General features: G+C 39.4%; 1 protein-coding gene and 1 long non-coding RNA gene across 18 annotated transcripts in view; one reads left to right on the top strand and one right to left on the bottom strand.

Moving 5' to 3' along the window:
- The window catches only part of RAD51B (RAD51 paralog B), a 672,513-nt gene that overhangs the window by 403,494 nt on the left and 255,196 nt on the right, over nucleotides 1–13,823 (bottom strand). The window lies entirely within an intron of this gene.
- LOC103547160 (uncharacterized) lies at nucleotides 4,939–9,464 on the top strand. Of its 2 annotated transcripts, none has more exons than XR_543882.2 (3): nucleotides 4,939–5,156; nucleotides 5,828–6,175; nucleotides 6,602–9,464. It is a non-coding gene; the product is annotated as an uncharacterized lncRNA (long non-coding RNA). The 2 variants fall into 2 exon arrangements; XR_543883.2 differs by having other exon boundaries at nucleotides 4,965–5,156; nucleotides 5,800–6,175.

Below are 13,823 nucleotides of genomic sequence, written 5' to 3'. Positions count from 1 at the left end.
TCTATAGATTCAATGCAATCCCAATCAAAATCCCAACAAGTTACTGTATACAGATATGGACACACTGATTCTAAAGTTTATATGGAAAGGCAAAAGACCCACAACAACCAACATAATATTGAAGAAGAAAAAGTTGGAGGACTGAAACTACCCAACTTCAAGACTTACTATAAAGCTACAGTAATCTAGACAATGTGGTATCAGAGAAAGAACAGATAACTAGATCAATGGAACAAAATAGAGAGCCAAGAAGTACTCACAGAAATACAGTTAACTGAATTTTGACAAAGGCCCAAAGTCAATTCAATGCAGAAGGACAGTCTTTTCCATAAATAGTGCTGGAACAACCGGTCATGCACATGAAAAAAAAATTAATCTAGACAGTGACCTTACACCCTTCAGAAAAAATTAGCTCAAAAGGGATGATAAAACTAAATATAAAACTCAAAACTATAAAACTTCTAGAAGATAACTAGCAGAAAATCTAGGTAAAGAAAACCTTGGGATGGCAATGACTTTTGCATACACCACCAAAAGCACTATCCATGAAAGAAAAAATTGTTAAGTTGGACTTCATTAAAATTAAAAACTTCTGCTCCGCAAAACACACTGTTAAGAGAATAAAAAGATAAGCCATAGACTGGGAGAAAATCTTTGCAAAACACATATCTGATAAAGGACTTGTATCCAAAACATAAAAGAGATTCTTAAAACTCAACAATAAGAAAATAAACAATCCAATTTAAAAAATGGGTAAAAGATCTGAACAGACACCTCACCAAAGAAGATATACAGATGACAAGTATATGAAAAGATGCTCAACCTCACATGTCATTAGGGAATTGCAAATTAAAACAATAAGATACCACTACACACTTTCCTAATGTGTTGTAAGTCTCTCTCCGTAATAGTCAGTTGTTTAAAATGTAAAGAACTACTTCTTCATTCATCACTAAATAAAAATATTAATGAAAATCAAATGTATGTAAATCAGTGGACTAGTCACTTGAAGGAAGTACAATTGGACAATACAGGGATAGATGTCAGATTACAAGGGACAAGTAATACTGATGATAACGAAGTGTAGTGACAGGTGTACTTTACTTTGCTACAGTGTAAAAAGGCTCAGAGAATGACTAAAAGAAAGGCAAATTTTAGGTTGATGGAGAGTTCTTAGCCAGAAAGTTTTAAAAAATGGCAAGGTTAATACATCAGAATTTCAAGCAAAATACAGAAGAAGCTAAACACAAGTTCTTAAAGTTAAATTCTTTTTAGTCTTCTCATTTATGAAACTTCAATAAAGCAGACCTCAACGGGAGGACATGAGATTAGGGAAGAGCTAATTTTAAACAGTGAATTCCAGGATAAGTTTACTCATAGTATGTCTTGTGTATGAAAATTATGGAAACACATAGTTCCAGTATCATCTAATTGAACTATTTCTCCTGAGTTTATAGACTTCAGTTGATTGTTCTAACATTTATCAACTTTGGCACTCTCCCATCAAGGGCCAAGAATCTCTGGCTGTTATGCCTCAAGTGGAATAAGAGTCCTGGAGAAATTCTTTTGCTACCACAACTATTTCAGTGCAGTTCTAAGTGGTGAGTCTCAATGCTTGCCAAATTCCTCTGGTTTGATCCTATCTGGATAAACCCAAAACATAGCAAAATAGCACCTTCTACTTCCTGGCCATACTTGATTGGCCAATATCCTTTCAAAATCAAGCCTGCTTTTATGTTTAAGAAACTGCTGGCCTAAGGCTCTTAATCTAATATATGACATTAGGTACAAAAAGGCACAGGAACGTTCATTCCATTCTCCATCACTTCTACACTCTCTTTCACTTCCAACCTGACGGAAAAAGTGATCAAAAAAACCCTGAGTGTTTACAGCTTTTATGTACCTAACCATAGTTACGGATCAAATTATATGAGCTTGAAAGTTCCTTGGGAATCAAGGTTTCCATAAGGAGGACCCACTATGTGCTAAGCTCATAGTGCCTCTTTCTAGTTGCACTTAACTTCTGTCTAAAATGTAAGTCAAAGCTCTTTCTTCTGAGTCCTCTCTTTATTAGAGAGGCAAAATTCTTTCTGTCTAGTTTCTAAAGGTCCTTCCACCCACTTCAAGCTTAAACACATTCCAGTCAGCCAATGACATTTCTGCACTCAGAGAGGCCCTTAACTGAAATTCCCCCTGAATCACCTTTTATGACGCTTCCAAACTTTCTTTTGTTGCTTCTGGCCTTTGCTAATTCAATCTCAGCTTTTATTTCCTAACTCATTCCTTTCCCCCATACCACGAGGTTCAACAATGTAGTTCTGCTTCCTTTCAACAGGACAAACTTAGGCCCCTTTATGTTGAACATAAGATAACTTCCACCGACACTCCAAACAGGTACATATAATTTTACATAGAAGCCATTCAACACACAGTTCAATGAGTTTCAAAATAACACTAAATATCTCAAACTTTCAAAAATATGAATATAACATTCTATATAAATTACATTCTAGATTTATATCCTAGTGTTTAGCTAAATGAAAAGCAGGGGCCAAACCCAAGGACACTCCAGATGTCTTCTTTGGGTGAGTTTAACTTGCACAAAAAGTTTTTGGACAAGATAGACTGCAGCTCAATACAGATGAAAGTCATAAAGAAAAGGGGAATGCATGAATCACAGCCATGGTATAAATAACTTTCAGAAATTCATTTCCAGAAAACTCACTCCATTCATACTTTAATCCTGAGTTTAAGAGAATCCTATTGAATGGGAGGCTCAGAATAGTCAATTATAAAATACCTATTTTAAATTATTATTTACGTATATAACATTTCCCTATGATCAGTAATTTTTATAATAATTTATTGAACATAATATGTATAACAGGCTCTTTATATAACAGATTATATAATTCAATACTCACAATAACCCTCAAGTATTATTGTTATTATTCCCATATTACAGAGAAAGAAACAGAGTCCCCAAAAGCTTTAGTTACTTGCCCAATTCACCCCACCAGTAGGTGGCAGAAAAAGATATTCAAACCTAAATCTGTCTGGCTCCAAAACCTGTCCCCTTTCCAGTAGGGTGCATCCCCTTTCTGTTAAAGCAGTTATTACTCTTCTAGTGCTTTGGAAAATTCCTGACACATGGAGCCTAGGGTAGTATAGTGGAAAAACACTTGTGAGCATAGGCTCTGGCAGGTATGTGACTTTGGCCTAATCACGTTCCTTTAGTAGGCTGTCTTTTTCTCATCTATAAAATGAAGAGTTTGGGGAGATAACATCTCAGGGTCCTTCAAGCACTAATATTTTATCATACTATGATTCTATGAATTATAGACAATGCAAAAAACATGGACTAAGGGAAAGGATGAGTGACAAAAGGGTTAATTGGGCATTAGAAACAATATAGCCAAACAAATTCATGAGAAAGTGTGGGTTGGCATTGCCAGGTACAGGGCAAGAGAGTCGATGGAATTTCCAGAAAGAGTGGTGGAAAAGAACAACCCATTGTATATAAGAAAGCTCTACTCATCAACAAAAGACAATTATCCAGGACAGAAGACAGTGACTGGGTAGGGTTTCTGTTTTGCTTTGCTTTCAATATTCGGGCCAGTAAAGTCAGCCTGTGCACCGAATGATTTAAAACCTTCATAATACATGCCTTCTCCTTATATTCAGCCAAGAGTCTTCAAGCAGATTTCCTGATTCTTCCTGGGTTTTGTAAAATGATGAGAACCAAGTGCCTCTATGCTTAGCTGCCATCACTAAGAGCCAATATGAGATATATGCAGACAAGCTCCGTGGGAAAATATCACAAGCCAGAGGAATGGACACCAAAACGAGCTCTCTACCAGCTGGGGCTAGACAGACAGCGAATGGCCAAGAGTTCTCTAGGCCTTGGGAGACCTAATGGTTTAGGATGCACTATCAGAGATGAGAAGGGGTCAAATTTCTAGGCTTGTGAGAGAGTACACAGGCTCGGGTTATCCATCTTAAGCTCTCTCAGTAGATAAATATGTTTTATGAGGAAAAACGAAAAGAAAAAAAGAGAAGATGAACAGCCTGGCAAAAGAACCTAAGACAAACCAAATCTTCCACAGGATATTCGCAGACAAAAAGGTTGAGGAATGCGGTGGGGGGGGATAAAAACTCCCCAAAGAGGAAGGGAGGGGAAAAAAATTAAAGCCATTAGTTCTGACATTTGCCAAGGAAGGAGAGTGAGAACACTGTTCAAACTGCCTATAAACCAGGTAAAAGTGACTTGGTTCTGACAGAGTCTACACACCCTAACAACATCCTACCACCAAGGTCACCACCCCTGTGCCTCCAACTGAAGACTGCAGCTGCTTTTTAAAGCCCCAGAAAGTAACAGGCAGAATATAGTGACAGCTGGAAGGAAGGGAATTAGGCAAGGACTTGGCATAAATAGAGGTATAGCCAAAAGGCAAAATATGAAGGGAGAGAGACAATTTTCCTGTGTGGTTTATGTGTGTGGAACGGGGAGAGCTCAAAATAAGAGCTAGCCGAAGTTCTGGCCTTGATTGCCTGAAGGATTTGGCAGGCTCAGCCTTTCTCATGGCAGGCGGGCCAGGAAATGAAGCTTTCAGCTGGCTGCTTCAATGTTTGCCTCACTGTCACCATTTTCATGTTTGGCCTCTGGCTCGTTTGCATTTTCTTTTTCTTTAGGGATTAGCACGTAAGTGTGCACAAAATCCATTTTGTTTATTCAAGCCTGTGTCATTTCCTCCCACACTGTATTTGTCAACTAGGGACTTCAAGAACATGAATTCTGACACAGGACAAAACAAACTATAGAATTCGATGATCTGCACAGGGCCTGAGAGACCATCTGATCCAGCCTCATTTTACAGATGGGGAAACTAACAGTAGCTAAGAGAAGTCAGGCGATCTGCTGAAATCACACTGATATTTAGGGTAGCAAGTCAGGACAAGTATCCGGCTCTCCCATTCCCATCCAGCCAGTGCCCTGTCCACAAAAATCAGTGTGCCTTCAGGACTCCATCTCAGACAACACATTACTCTCTACCCACCAAACCCTTTTCAGTGAGGATTTGACAAGAATTGTGCTACATTCTCTCGTTCTCTCTCTCTCTCTCTGCTTTCTGATCAAAAATTCACATATAAGTTTGGTAAGTACTTATCCAAAATGTTAGGTCTCAAGAAAAAGAAAGAAACTTGGAAACTTATGTAACTAATAGCACTCAGAAGAAAGACTCAACCTAAAACCAAGCAGAATGCATGTCATTAAAAGCTAGTTTCATAAATTTAGATTTTGGCTTTCACTTATCATATATAATTATCACTATTATTAAATTATGAGGATAATGCTGCTATCCAAATAAACTGTGGCCTCAGTTTATCCTGCCATGTTGATTTACAAAGCAGCAGGTTAATTTCAAGCCTTGGAAACACCTTTCAAACTTGCTTATTTTAAAAAGTAGTATTTCTAGTTCAAGGAACAAACTTAAAAATCAGAAAAGAATATTTTCACTTGAAAGTAAATTTTTAAAAACTGTAAGAAAGAATGAAATGTTACTTATGACAGAACTGAACCTGTGTTACAAAAACTATTTTATGATTTTTCCCTTTTTGCCAATGGAATTAATTTCTGATATTGAGATAAAAATCACATTCTCAGAAGTAGGTGAGCTTTAGAGGCTTAGAAGATTCTGACTCTGAAAGGAGTTCGTGAGTGTGGAGGGGAGGTGGATGTCCATCAGTTTGCATGTAAGTTCATAACAAAGCAATCTATCTTGTTTTCTCAAATTGCAGTTGGTTCTACTAAAAAATTTTTTTTCAGTACTACGAAAACCACGGTACGTGACATTTAAAAATAAAAACTTCACCTCTCTTTGCCACATCTACTTTGAGAATGAAGACCATTTTCAACAGACTGTCAACAATCCAGGAAATGTCAACATCACTCTGAAGGGAAGCACAGTTATTGAGATGGACCCCAGAGGAACCCTGCGGAGGGACTTCAGTCACATCAACATAGACCTCGGTCTCCTTGGAAAGAAAAAGACGAGGCTACAGGTTGACAATGGTGGGGAAATAGAGAAGACTGGCTGCGGTTCGCAGTAGCTGGAGTCCGGTACAGAACATGACCAAGGATGTTACTCTGCTTCTATTACAAGATAAAGTCCAGGTATGCTCACTTCCCATCAACGTTGTTACTCAGGAGAATAGGTCTCTCACTGAAATCCAGAATTTCCTGGGTGAAAAACCATCTGCAGGGTATCTCAAGCCCAGAAAGATGAGTTAACGCTTGGAGGGAACAACACCGTGTTAAAGTGAGCTGCTGTGTTTCAGCAAGCCACGACAGTTAACACAATGTCAAAAATTGGGGATGGCATCTATGTCTTTGAAAAAGGAACAGTTCTGCAGGCAGATGAATAAGATCTAAAAGTTGCACAGCTATGGAAACAAGATTCTGGATGATTCCTGAGACCCATTTGTGATATTTTTAAGAGATAATAAACACTGTCTATCAATCTGGGGGGGGAGATGGGACATTTCACTAACTAGTTAAATTAGCTAACTTGCTTTCCTTCTATACATTTTCACTTAACAGATATTCTTGAAGTGCTTACCCTGTACCAAACACAATTCAATTCTGGGAATAAGGAGATTAAAGACACAACTTCTGATATAAAGGCACTCAGAGTTAATTGGGCGAAACCAAAATGTGAACGGAATGACCCAGAGTCGTACGTCCAGTGATAATAGACACTTTGGAAGCACACAGGAGGGGGACTAGGCCAGCCTGGGAAGGTCCAGGAAGGCTACCTGAAGAAAGTGACACCTGAAGTCAAAGATAAACAAGAATTAGCCTGGTTTAAAAAAAAAGAAGGCAACAAGTCTCTCTTCTATTATTCTTTATGATTTCTTATCTAACATACTTGTTTCACGTGAGAATTTGATCTATTCCATAAACCTTTTGAAGGAAAAATGACATCGTTATCATTGCTACATCAAAATAAGATTAGTTAACAAAGAGTATTAGAACACATTAAATATCGAAAGACGAAGACTTGAAACAAATCCAACACTAGCGTTAATGCAACACCCAAACAGGAAAGAACATGGCAACTCTGCAGAGTTCAAGGAGCTTTGTCTACCCATGTTTCTACAGAGCACTACCTGAAGACAAGGCATTTTGCTAGGTGTTGTAGTAGATGCAATAATGAATAAAGCTGGGCTCTCTCATCAGGGAATTTATCAGCTCACCTTACCTGCATGTTCCTTCCAGGGAAAGAGAGAAAGGTCTGGAGTGGCAGTTCTCAAACTTTTTGGTCTTGGGACTCATTTATACTCTTAAAAATTATTGAGGACTCACAGAGGTTTTATTTATGAGGCATAGGTTTACCATATTAAGAATTAAAACTGATGAATTTTTAAAGCATTTATTTGTTAATTCATTTAAAAGTAACACTAATAGGGGCCGGCCCGGTAGCGTGATGGTTAAGTGCGCACGTTCTGCTTCAGTGGCCGGGGGTTTGGATCTTGGGTGCAGACATGGCACCACTTGGCAAGCCATGCTATGGTAGGCATCCCACATATAAAGTAGAGGAAGATGGACATGGATGTTAGCTCAGGGCCAGTCTTCCTCAGTAAAAAGAGGAGGATTTGCAGCAGATGTTAGCTCAGGGCTAATCTTCCTCAAAAAAAAAAAAAAAAGTAACACTAATAAACCCATAACGTCTTAACATAAATAAGACATTTTTATGAAAAATAACTATATTTTCTAAAACAAAAAACCTTAGTGAGAAGAGTAGCATTGTTTTACACTCTTGTAAATCTCTTTACTGTCTGGCTTAACAGATGACAGCTGGACTCTGACATCTGGTTCTTCATTCAAGGTGTTACAGTATCATTCTTCACATGTCCTATAGAAAACTCCACTGTACACTCATGAGAAAATAAGAATAAGAAAGGCAAAGAATGTCTTAATATTATGATGAAAATAGTTTGACCTCACAGACCCCTTGAAAGGATCTCTGGGGACCCCAAGGAATCTTAGACCACATGGTGAAAACCACTGGCTGATAGCAAAAAAAGTAGTGTTCAAAACTGGGTAAATTAAGAGTATGAATTCAAGCTTACTTTACTTGAGGTTTTAACTTAGGGAAATCTTGCAGTAACAGAGTTCCTTACCTAGCTCACTAATTCTAGGCGTGGACTTGTTTCTTGTAACTGAGACACCCAGGTTGCATGAATGGGTCTACTCTCTCTCTGGCATTGTGAAGATTACCTCCTCAAAGGGCTTAGGCTGGGTAGGTCTTGGCACAATGACAAGGGTGATCACATGCCTGCTTTGCCTGGGACAGTCCCAGTTTCTTCCTATTGTCCCAGAGTAGTTCTTAGTAGAGCCCCTTCACTCTCAAAAGTATCCATTTTGGATAAATTATATGGTCACCATGACAATGCCTCACATAAGCAGTGCTGGCATTCCACTTCTTCCCAACGTGTGGACAGGTCTAAAGAAGCCACGCTGGGTTTGGTTTCTACAGTAATATTCCTCCAACCTCTTCTCTTAAAAGACAATTGTGGGAGAAAATTCCTCCTGATCTCTTGGTTTCTGTGTCTTCTTTTGCTTTCTTAAACTGTTGACAGCAATCATTCCTGACAGTTCTATGTGACAGCAAGTGCTGCTTGTTTTCTTGCTATGTACCTAGTTCAGAGTTTGAACTACAGGATGTCACTTTGCCCAATGGCTTCAAATTGGTTGGAATATAACCTATAGATGGAGGGCTACAAATTAACCAGACTGGGTTAACCACTAGCCTAATAAAATCCTAGACAAAACCTAGCACATAGATTCACCCCATCACCAAAAATTGAGGCAACTCAGTAAGACAAGAGACTTCTTTGAAAAAGTATTAAATCTACTGGGCCAAACCCTGTAAGCATGGCATGGGGTATGAAGAGGACTGGAAAAGAAGTGCTATAAATTCTGATTAGTGAACCTCGGAACTGACGTGAATTTGGCTTTGCATCCCCAAGTGGCAGAGAAACCTCAGCAGTTATCCAGTGCTTTCAGAGAGTAGGGTAAAATTATAAGAACATTTTTATGAGTTGTGGCTGGCAAGCCCTAGCCTGTTAAAACTCTTTAAAAACCAATGCCTTGGTGGAGGTAACATTTACTGTTTACTGTAGCTCTGGTTGTTAAGGGTTATTGCTAAGGTCCCAGTTTTCCATGACATCAGCAGCATTCCAAGGGAAGTGTGTGTCAGTGACTTTCAGTAATGACTCCCTTTTCCAAATGTTCAAAGCTTCTGCCAAGCTGCCCTACACCTGCACACCAGCTGAGTTGGAGGAAAAGGAAAAGCAAGATGGATTAAGTGGGATTTTTGTCTGGGTTCCTTAATGAGACTAAAGGCTTTTCTTCCTTCAGTGTTTGGTTTTGTGCAATAAATTGATGCCAGTCCCTTCAGGAGTGACATGACTCATCCTTAACTTTTCACAAGCCAATCTGACCATCTCTCATGACCTCTCGCTGTCATATTCTGGACTGGCCTTTCAAGAGTGTTCTTCTGCAGGAAAAGTGCAGGGCTTAATGAGATGATCAGCATGGCATGCCAACACTCTGGGACGGTTTCCGAGGGAGGCATCTGCTGCTCCCCAAATCAGCAGGAAACAGAAGCAGTGAAGAGACGCTCTGTGTAGCTGCTTTAAAGATCACCTGGCTTTCAACATTGCAAACCAGATGTGTATTCCCAAGGCAGCAGCAGAGCTCACACCAGAGGCTGTCCTCACCAAAACAGGGACCTGTTTAACTTAACCCAAGGGTGCCCACTGCCCGCTCAATAAGCTTAGGACTGGTAGGGGGGCCAATACTAATTGTGTACTTATATAAGACCTTTCTTCCCAAAGGTTTAAAGCATTTTATCAACATTAAACTGAGTATTCACAATCCTCTGAAAGGTGGCAAATATTAGTTCACGTGGGAGAAATTGTGGGATAGGGTCGAGGAGAATTAAGTCCTCTGTCAAGAGTGAGGCAGTAGGAGAGCTCATGGAGGCCCCACACCTTTACCCCTTAGGTAATGACCCCTTTCAGGGCTTGCTCCAGTCCTGCCTAGGCTAGACTAACCTGCTTTTTTTTTAAATTGGCACCTGAGCTAACATCTGTTGCCAATCTTCTTTTTCTTTTTTTTTTCTTCTTCTCCCCAAAACCCCCCAGTACCTAGTTGTATATTCTAGCTGTGAGTGCCTCTAGTTGTGCTGTGAGGCACGCTGCCTCAGCATGGCCTGATGAGCGGTGCCATGTCTGTGCCCAGGGTCCGAACTGGCGAAACTCCGGGCCTCCGAAGCGGAGCGTGCGAACTTAACCACTTGGCCCGGGGGGCCCCCTAACCTGCTTTTTTATCCCAATCAAAGGGTTGTGAAAAACAAGCACTCTTGTTAACAACAATGACGCAAAGCTTGAAGCTGTCAAAGGAAAACAAGAACAATTTTATGTAAAGACAAAGGAATGTCCTCCTAAGGGTTTTGAATAGAATGATTTGTGCATTCAATATCTATTTCTATGAATGACACAAGGCAGACGATTCAATCTTTCCGTATCTCAGTTTCCTCATCTATAAAAGCTAAAAAAAAAACATTTAGAATATCTCCAAGAGATATTTCAAAATTTTAATAATTAATGTTTTGACTTGCATGGAGATCTTTGAGGGAGGATCTCTGAAGTGCTATAAAGTGTCCTCTTTTACAGTACATTACACAGTTCTGGAGGAAATTCCTTTAATTACTGGTATATTTGTTCTTAGGAAATAGGAATAAATTCATGTGTTTTTAAGTGATTTTTTAAAATAAAAAGTCTCTATAATTACAAAAAATAATAATCACTTTCATCTTGTAGAAACAAGGAATTTTTTTTAAGCCGTAGGAGTGGCACCCCTGTGGTTTACAGCAGCCACAGATAACAGACTAACAAAAACAGCTTTTTCCCAGTTTCTCTTAGACTTCATCAAAAAGAATTCAAACACGAAAAAATACTACAGAAATCATTCTCATTCCACTACAGATTGCCTATGAAGATTGAAAACCCAACTCTCGGGTTCAATTCCTGAATTAAACTATGAAAGTCTGTGCAGTGTAATCTCACATCGAGTCCTGAGCCTCAAGTCCCCTGGATAATTTTTAAAGGGGGAGTTTTACAATTATGGCTTGTTAGCAAAAGATTGAGCTATTACCAACTAGAAAACAATTCTTTCAATAAACTTTCTGGTACATAGAATTAACAGTTATCCCTGAGACCAAATTCCACAATCATTTTCATAAATAAATACATAAATTAGGAAGCAGAGAGAGGTTTTTATCCAAAATGCTTAAATCCTAAGAAAAGAGAATTGGAAAAACAAAGTTTCTTTTCTTCTTGAAGACAAAAGATTTAATGAGTTACTAATCCCTCAGTAAAGTCCCTTTGGTAACTTCCCTATTCTAAGCCATACTAATTTTGCTGGGAGACTGTGCTGTTAAAAGACGTTGTTTCATTATGTTAAACTACACAAAAGCAATATAACCAAACGGGGAAATATGCTTCTTATTTTGTTATGCTACCAACCTATACTTATCCAGAAATTCTAACTGCCAAGTGCCTTTTATCTAATGCAGACTACATCTTTCACCACGCACCCTTCACCACACAAAGTAACGTCATTCAGAGTGGAAAACTCAGAATAAAAACCTGAGCCCTGGAAAAAAATACTAAATGGGAATCTGCCTCCAGCTCTGCAGATTTTCAAGCTTCTCCTGGCCTCTTGGGTCTGGAAGCTAAACTTTTGTGCCCAAAATATGGCTGGATGAGGAAGGCAGTCTCAAATCACACCCTGAGGGCTAGGAACGGAACACACAGTCTACAGTCCTCAAAGAGGTCTGAGGGCTTGCGCTACAGAGATCCTTTCTCATTGGCCCTTGGTGATGTCATGCCCATGTCTCCAGGGCCCAGGAAATGCACCATGACTAATGGAGTGCCTCGTTTGTGAATACACATTCCATCTCAGAGGAGCAGCAACAGGCAGAGTTTCAAGGCAACGAAGGCCCGGATAGAGAGCACCCGTCAGCCATGCACAGAGGGCCTTCAGTAGTCCTGAAATAGACTGCTCTTGTTCACCTCCCTGGAAAACCCTTCAGCAACTGCCACTGCAGGAAAGTAACCCTAAAACTGGTTTGTCTTGTTTTCAAAAGTACTCTCTTTCAGGAAAGAAAAGTGGGCATTGTAATAGGGGACACATCCTTACAGATTCCTAATGTATTAAGGCAGGGTTGGCAAACTTTTTTTCTGTAAAGGACAAGACAATACAAATTTTATGCTTTTCAGGCCTTATGATCTCTGTTGAAACTATCCATTTCTGCTCTTGTAGTGCAAAAGCAGCCATAGACAATACCTACATGAATAAGCCCAGCTGCGTCGCAGTAACATGATTTACAAAAACAGGCGGCGGGCTGGCTTTGGGCCATGGGCTGGAGTGTGCTGACTTCTCCATTAAAGAGTGAATCACCCCTTCCTCTGCCACATACTCAGGCCAAAGTGCAGTTCCAGGAAATAAGAGTGCAGTCACAGGAAAGGATACGAGGCGTTTCCACAGTATCCCTATGACGGCTATCCTACGTAGAACCTACAGGTCGTTTACAGAGACACAGTCCAGCCCACGGTTTCAGAAGATGGCTCTGGAGTCAATCGGCTGGGTACAAATTCTGACTCTGCCACCTCTGAATTTAAGGCCTTGGTCAAATTACTTTACTCCTCTGAGCCTTGGTTTTTTCATCTGTAAAGTGAGTTTTCAAGTTATTCTTACTCAGTAGGATTAATATGAAACTTCAATGAGATAATATATAAGCAAAGCTTATGTCAACCTTCAAAAACAGAAAGTTTAAGAGGTTTAAGAGGCAAAGCATTTATCTGAGATCAAAGAATTGCAATTTGGGGAGCACAGATTCAGGTAGAAACATAAATAGTGTCCCTCTAGGGAGTGAAAGTCATGGGCTTTTAAAGGCAAAGAAGGGAGGTTTTATTACAAAGAATTTTATTTGGAGTTGGAGGCAGAGAGCTAGCCTTGGCCAAACACTGACTGACTGTTGACTCTGTCTTCAGAAGGTCCGCAGTCCTCAGTCTGCGATCAGAATGTCCACTCTCCTGCTGACTTCTCAAACAATTGCTTGTAAAATAATTGCCATTTTGGCTCAGTCTAAAGGTTTGGCCCAGTCCAAGGTTCAAGAGAGCAAGGCAGCCCTGGAAAGGCAGCCCTGACTCCATTTTAAAATGGCCCACTAAAGTCAATTTTGGCAATTAGCATAGTGTGTAGGACCCCATAGTGCTCAATAATTATCTGCCATTATTGCTAGATTTTTTAAAAAGTGACCATTATTATTATCCCTGATTGCAGTAGCCCAACGTGAAGAGGCACAAATCACCAAAGATGCTAGTATACTGAATTTTTTTCCAATTCTATTAATATCTATTAATACTATCATCATCTTTAGTAGCTGCATAGAATTCCCCAAAGAAGGTACTATAATTGAAGCAAATTCCTATTGTTCAACATTTGTTTACTGTCTTTTGCCATTATAAACAATACTACGATGAACATCCTCAAACATACACCTTTGAACACTTGTTCAGTTTTGTTTCTTGGTACAAAAAGGTACATACATTTTAAATAACTTATAATTATTCTGCCAACTGGCTCTCCAGAAAGGTTATACCAGTTTCTATTTCTACTAGCACTGAAAGAGAGGATCTGTTTTCTTTTTTTTTTTTTGAGGAAGATTAGCCCTGAGCTAACTACTGCC

Source organism: Equus przewalskii, chromosome 25, assembly GCF_037783145.1.
Source record: "Equus przewalskii isolate Varuska chromosome 25, EquPr2, whole genome shotgun sequence".
NCBI classification, from domain to species: Eukaryota; Metazoa; Chordata; class Mammalia; order Perissodactyla; family Equidae; genus Equus; species Equus przewalskii.
Note: the sequence above shows the minus strand (reverse complement) of the source record. Positions and strands in the feature narration are given on the sequence as shown.